The sequence below is a fragment of the Capsicum annuum genome, chromosome 3 (genome assembly GCF_002878395.1).
Source record: "Capsicum annuum cultivar UCD-10X-F1 chromosome 3, UCD10Xv1.1, whole genome shotgun sequence".
Lineage (NCBI taxonomy): Eukaryota > Viridiplantae > Streptophyta > Magnoliopsida > Solanales > Solanaceae > Capsicum > Capsicum annuum.
This window is the reverse complement of record NC_061113.1, coordinates 1,840,743-1,847,369: the sequence shown is the minus strand read 5'-3', so window position 1 is coordinate 1,847,369 and position 6,627 is coordinate 1,840,743. Positions and strand designations below refer to the sequence as shown.

The 6,627-nt window shown below is 31.9% G+C and overlaps 1 long non-coding RNA gene and 1 pseudogene across 1 annotated transcript; one reads left to right on the top strand and one right to left on the bottom strand.

Moving 5' to 3' along the window:
* The first annotated feature begins 2,478 nt into the window (after positions 1-2,478).
* LOC107864398 lies at positions 2,479-4,304 on the top strand (annotated as a pseudogene).
* A 606-nt stretch (positions 4,305-4,910) lies between these two features.
* LOC107864399 lies at positions 4,911-6,396 on the bottom strand. The gene is made up of 2 exons (XR_007053307.1): positions 5,591-6,396; positions 4,911-5,476 (listed from the first exon to the last, which is right to left on the bottom strand). It is a non-coding gene; the product is annotated as an uncharacterized LOC107864399 (long non-coding RNA).
* Between the last annotated feature and the right edge of the window lie 231 nt (positions 6,397-6,627).

Sequence of the window (6,627 nt, the reverse complement as noted above, 5' to 3'; positions counted from 1 at the left end):
GACCTCCTGGTCACATGGAGGTAACTTTACCAAACTTTACCGGTTACACCAATCCTGGAATAAAATTTATATAGTGTTTAATTGACATACATTTGACCAAACACGGTATAAATTTTATCCCAAGAATAAGCTTCGGAATCCCACGTTATCCCGTGTACCAAACACACCTAAGAGAAAATCGAAATTTATTAGAGAATTTTATCAAACATCTACGCCACAATGTAGTTGAATAGGCCATTAAGCATTAACAACATTGGATACACACGGACACATTTAGTCGCAACAAACTAGTATTACCTTTACTTGAGAGCAGGTCCAGTGAGGTCAGCGAGAGTAGGAATAACAGGTACAAGAAAATTCCGAAATGGAGAATCAAAAACCCTAAAATTGCCAGTGGCCTTGTCTAGTTTTGCTTGAGTTAATGCAACATCCCTTTCCTTTATCAGACTGCTTGTTTGTGTTGTTGCAATCACGGAAGTTGTATCTGTTGTTCTCTTTTTTGGCGGTTGAATGAATTCCCTGCGTCCAGGAGAAGGAGGTTCATCACCATCAATTGTCTTTCGTTTCTGTTCAAAAGACATGCTAGACTAATAGCATTTCGCCCTAGCTAAGTTTCCGATATATTAGTACAGTGTCAAATGTATTAAAGGATAAATTACATTAATATTTTTTATTTTTTTTAAATTTACAACTTTACTTTGATACATATCAAAAAAAACTACATGTTATTTTTACTCTACCATTAACTCATTAAAAATTTTCTTTCCTAAAATATCTCCCTAATTATTAACAATTAAATAATCTTCTTTCCTGATTTTTTTCTTTCATTAATATCAAATATTCATTTTTTATATACATCAAATTTACTTTTTTAAAATAGCGAATCGACTACTCCTCTCTAGCAGGTTGATTTGATAAAAAAAATGAATCAGGAAGAATTGTTCAAAACCATATAAGAAGACTAAGGACCTTTAATCCATCGATGTGGGACTCCAACCCCCTCCCCTCTTCCCTAAGCACATCTAGAATTAGACATCTGGAGTGAGCGTGGACAATATAAGATAAGGGAACCAACATTGAAAATATTGAATTTGGTGGGCCTGACTCTGACATCATGATAAAGAAATGAACTTTGAGTCTAACTCAATCTCAAAAATTAGCTCATAAGAGGAGAATTGTCCAAGATTATATTAGGAGACTAAGGACCCTTTAACCTACCGATGTAGGATTCCAACACTCAGGTGATATATCCTTACATTGTATCCGAGTCAGGTCTATCCAAATCCTATGTTCACCGATGTTGGGCCCCCAAATTATATTGTTTACACTCCATCTAACAAAGGTTTAGGCATGCGGAGGAGTGTTAAGAGTCCCACATCGAAAAACAGAATGGGTACTTGATCTCCTTATATGGGCTTGGGAAATTCTCCACTCATGAGCTAGCTTTTGAGGTTGAGTTAGACCCAAGATTCATTCTTAACATGGTATCAGAATAGACAGAGGTCCTGGGATCGAGTCTCACCACCAACCATTATTAAAAAGAATTTTCACGTGCTTGGCCCATGAAAAAAAATCAGGCTCAGCGTGTTGAGAATATTATCAAGTAATAAAAGTATGTCCTCTCTAAATGCTTAAACTTTTAAATGAGACATGATTGACACTAACCCTAAACCCTTGTTCCGAGAAATAAATTTATATTTTCTACTCGAGTTTCATCATGGATTATTTATATTTCAAGACAACAAAAAATAAGGGTTCTAGCGAAACAGAGCCAATGATGTCGAGTCAAAAGAACCTTCATTCCTACATAAAATGATGGGTGTATAAATTCACAACGGATAGTATCCTTCAAGCCGCGGGAGGCATTTGATTCTCTAAAAATAAGGATTTCTTATCGTTGTATGGACGATTTCTTTTTGTATAAAATATTTTATATATAGAGCTTATAACCTTTATTTTAGTAAGCATCTTTCTAGAATTTTCTAAGCCGGGTCGGAGGTCTATTGGAAGATAATTGTTGTTGATCTTTCTAGAATTCCAGCTATCATCACATGACATTTTTGTTGCACTTCTCCTTTCAATCATCCTATTTGATTATACATGGTCTATAAGTAATGTTTCATCCATTATTTCATTCAAGTTAGTATAAAACAAGTTTAAATATATGGTTTTTTCTACATTTGGGCACTACAATATCATTTTACTTAACTCTTTTTAAGTTGATACATATAATCAGTGTATACAACATACAACAGACATTATTATTTATTCATTAATTCGTAATTATAGTATAGAATTATGAAATTAATATTAATTCCGAGTCTAAATCCACGATTACAGGAAACTCCTTTGCTACTTCTTTTTACCTCATCAAGGTATAGATATGATTGATACACTTGATCTTTGCTAGTCTTATTTATGATATTATACTGAATATATTATCGTTATAAAATTAAAAAGGAGGTAAGTGCAAACAATATGTGTTATTTTGTGGTGCTTCGACACCTATTAAACCCAACAAAAATTAGGTTTGATCATATAAGCAGTGTATAAATGTTGACATAGAATTTTGAAAAAAAATACCATTAAAACTAACCAACAAGATAGTCGAGTCTTTTAATTTTAGGCGAAATCTTAAAATTTTAAGAATTACTATGTGTACTATTTAAACTTCCTAAACATTCAAGACTCATAAATTCTGAATCCGTTATCGAAAGAAGGAGACATTCTTTTCTCTTTCTCTCATTTCTCAAGATGAAAACAAGTTAAAAAAAAAAAAAAAAAAAACTCAAAGCATGTGACATAATCAATCAAACATTCAATCATCTCTCTGTACAAATTAAAATTAAAGATTTAAAAGAAAAGCTTGTACATAACAAAGCAATAATTAATTTTTTACACAATAGAAGCAAAACAACAGAGGGAATTGTTATAGTAACAATAACAATTCTGATCCATTTGAGTCTGCATTAAGTTCAATGGTGTCTTCTCCAATTGCATCAATTCCTAATAATAATAATAATAATAATAATAATAGTAATAGTAGTCATGGTGGTGATAATTTTGTGTTAAGAGAATTAATTGGTAGGCTAGGAAGTATTTGTAATTCAAGAGAAATGTCACCAAATTCTCATAACATGTATAACAAGAACAATAATAATTATAATAATAGTAGTAGTACTAATAATTCTTGTTATAGTACCCCTTTAAATTCTCCACCAAAATTAAATCTTTCTATGATGGGGAATTTGCCACCAACACAATTTACTATTGAAATTGATCCTGGATTTGTTGAAAGGGCAGCAAGATTTTCTTGTTTTGCAACAAATTTGGAAAGTGGACAACTTTCAATAGTTTCAAGTAACCAATCCATCAAGATTCTTAGAAAGGCAATTTCCAAGGGAAAATCAACCAAGATTGCCAATGTAATGTACATTTTCTTCGAGTTGATTTCTCATATAATCACTAAATTAACACTTACTATCTCAAAGTGTCATATTTTTTATCTGAAAAGTGATTTAGTGTCATATTTTTATCTGAAAAGTGATTTTCTGAGATAATAAATATCAATTCACTAGTCACATGAGAAATCAAATTCTGTCATTTTGTTATGTTTCTTGAAATTCTAATTGTGTATTTTTTTAGAGTCGATTTTTCAGATGGTCACTCAATTAACAGTTATTATCTCAGAATGTCACATCCCATATGAGAAATCAAATTTTATTTTTTTTCAGTTATGTTTCTTGCAATTCTAACTAAACCATAGTACTAATACCTTTTTTTTTGGTAAATTTTACACTTTTTGAGAGTCGAATTTCTAGATGGTCATTCAATTAATTGTTATTATCTCTCAGAATGTCATATTTCTCGTTGAAGAAAGTGATTTTCTGAGATAATAGCATCAACTTTGTCTTTCTATTAGGTTTTTTGAGAATCTAACTAAACCATAATTGGAAAAATTTGTAGTACTAACACCTTTTTTTGGTGAATTTTGTACTTTATTGCAGGAGAAAAATGAATAAAATGCTAAAAGAAGTAAGTCTGAGGAAAATGAAAATAATAATAATAAAGCAAAAGAAGATGAAAAAGCTGTTGTAGAAGAAAATAAAGATAACCAAAAGCTACCAGAGCCACCAAAGGACTATATTCACGTGAGAGCCAGAAGGGGACAGGCCACTGATGGCACATACAGCATATCCATAGGTTCGGTTTGGTTTTGAAGTTTTATCGGTTTGACATACTAATTATCGGTTTGTAATAAAGCTAAACCATTAAGAACTATTAAGATATCGACTTATCGGTTATTGATTCGGTTAAACCATTAACATTCAAAATATTTTTCAAACATAAGCAAATCATAAGTATAACTGGACACTGGGCAGTACAAACAGAAGCATATAAGTATAAATATGCGAACAAACAAAAGCATATAAGTATAAATATGCCGAACAAACAAAAGCACATAAGTATAAACATGATTTGGCAGTACAAAACTGAGCAAATAATTTCACTTTGAATATTTATATCTTACTAATTCTAACTACTTTGTATTAAAGAGAATAGCATGAAACGGAAAGAAACACAATACATAATAATGGAACTCAAAACACCATTCGACTAAAAAATAAAACATACTCCCTCGGAAATAGTTGTATTGGCACTCCAGTAAGAAAATATTTATTAGAGATTTATTTTATTAAATTAATCTTATTAATTATGCTTTGAAAATATAAATTTAAGTAAATATACTTTAATTAGTTATTTAATGTTGAGGGTAGAATTGAAAAAAACATAATAAAATACTCATTCCATCAAAATGAATAATTAAATTGAAATAAATATTTTTAGAGAAAACGGAGGGAATATAAACTAAAAAAAAACTGAAAAGGGGGGCAAGTGCGGTACCAATATGTTTGTCAATGTTTTAAAATTACTCAATTAATGAAAAATCATGGCCAAAATTACCAATATGTTTGTCAAGCTGTCAACCCAAGAGCTTCACAGTTCACACAGCATTTCAAAACTTCCTAAGAGAGAGACAGATAGACACCTAAAATGCCTACCACAAAATCCATGTGATGCAGTTGATGTTTACCAGAATTACTTAAATAGGCACATTGAACAGCAGAGACTCTCTTGCACACCAAAAGTTCACATCCAAAAGTCTGATGTAGCTCACTCTCTTGCTTAAATAGGCATATTGAACAACAATTGATATTTACCAGAATCTTCCAGAGAGATTTTTGGTTGAATTTTCTCTTGCATACCAAAGTTCACATCCATCTTCCTTTTTTTTTTTTTTTTTTTCTATTCTCAAATTTATTATACAATTAAAACACAATCTTCAAAAATCAAAACTGCATAATTCAAGCTTCAATTGTTAATGTAAGAGTTTTGTTATCAGCCCCGAGATTGTGGTCTTTTTCACTTTTGTCAGGCGACGCAACTTTCCACAAACGGTGAAAAAAATTCCAACCTGAAAGGCAATTCAGACTACTAGTTACAAAATAAAGAAGACAACCAAGATTAATTTCTCAAAATGCAAGACAATCAACTCCATCCCAGACACAGAGTGGAGAAAAATAATTACCTAAGTGAATGATTGTGAGCAGCAAGCCAACAAGCTAGCAACAGTCGAGCAGACGAGCAAAAATTGAGCAGTTAATCTGAGAGAGAGACTGAGATAGTGAGATGAGACGAGAGAGAGGCGCTAACAGCTATGTGAGTGACGGAGTGAGTAAAATCGTTAAAAGTGAAAACCCTATTACCCTTTCCCTTTGGGCTTGGGTTCAGGATAACTGGGTATTGAAAAATTTAAGTGGGCCTATTTCTTATTGGGATATCGGGTAGCCCGATAATAAAAGAGACCCGAACCGATAAACCAATAACATAAATACTAAACCCGAAACCCAACCCGAAAAATCTAGAAACCGACCTATTAACCGATAAACAGATTATCGGTTCAGGTTAATGGCCTTTAATGAACCTTTAATTTTGTTTTTTCAGGTCCCTACATTTTTTTAGGATGATCTCAATAGTGTTGTTCAAATGGGATTTGGCCAAAATCAGAACCAGACTTTTCCCGGTTAGTAAAATTATTAATTTATATAATCAAATTATTTTATAATATTCCTAATTCTCAAATGAAAGTTGAACTATGACCCCAAAAAAGCCCAGTAAAAATTGATGAATTTATTTGAGTCTCCAACTAAGAGAGGCGTCTGTATATAGAGAGCTAAAATTTGCGATTAAGACCTATTCAGATCAAATTTCGCGATTTGATTCATAAAGAAGAAAGAGATTCCTTTTTCTTTTTCTAATTCTTGATCCTATTTAGTGATTAATTTGGCTGATTCTGATTATTGTTTTTTTGGAGATAAGGGTGGTAGGGCTTGGTGGGAGTGGGCGTGGGGGTGGGGATTAAGGATGTGACATTAGCATACTAGTCTCATGCTACAAATATTGTACATTTAAAGACAACTCGATACATTAAATATTATACGTTATGCTGTTATATTTATACGTTAAGTAGCAATGCAAGGTCAGAATTATGAAACTCTTCATCTATTGTGAGAAAATGGGATTGTTTGCTAGTGAGAGATGAGTCAGTGTAAGTGATTTATCAAA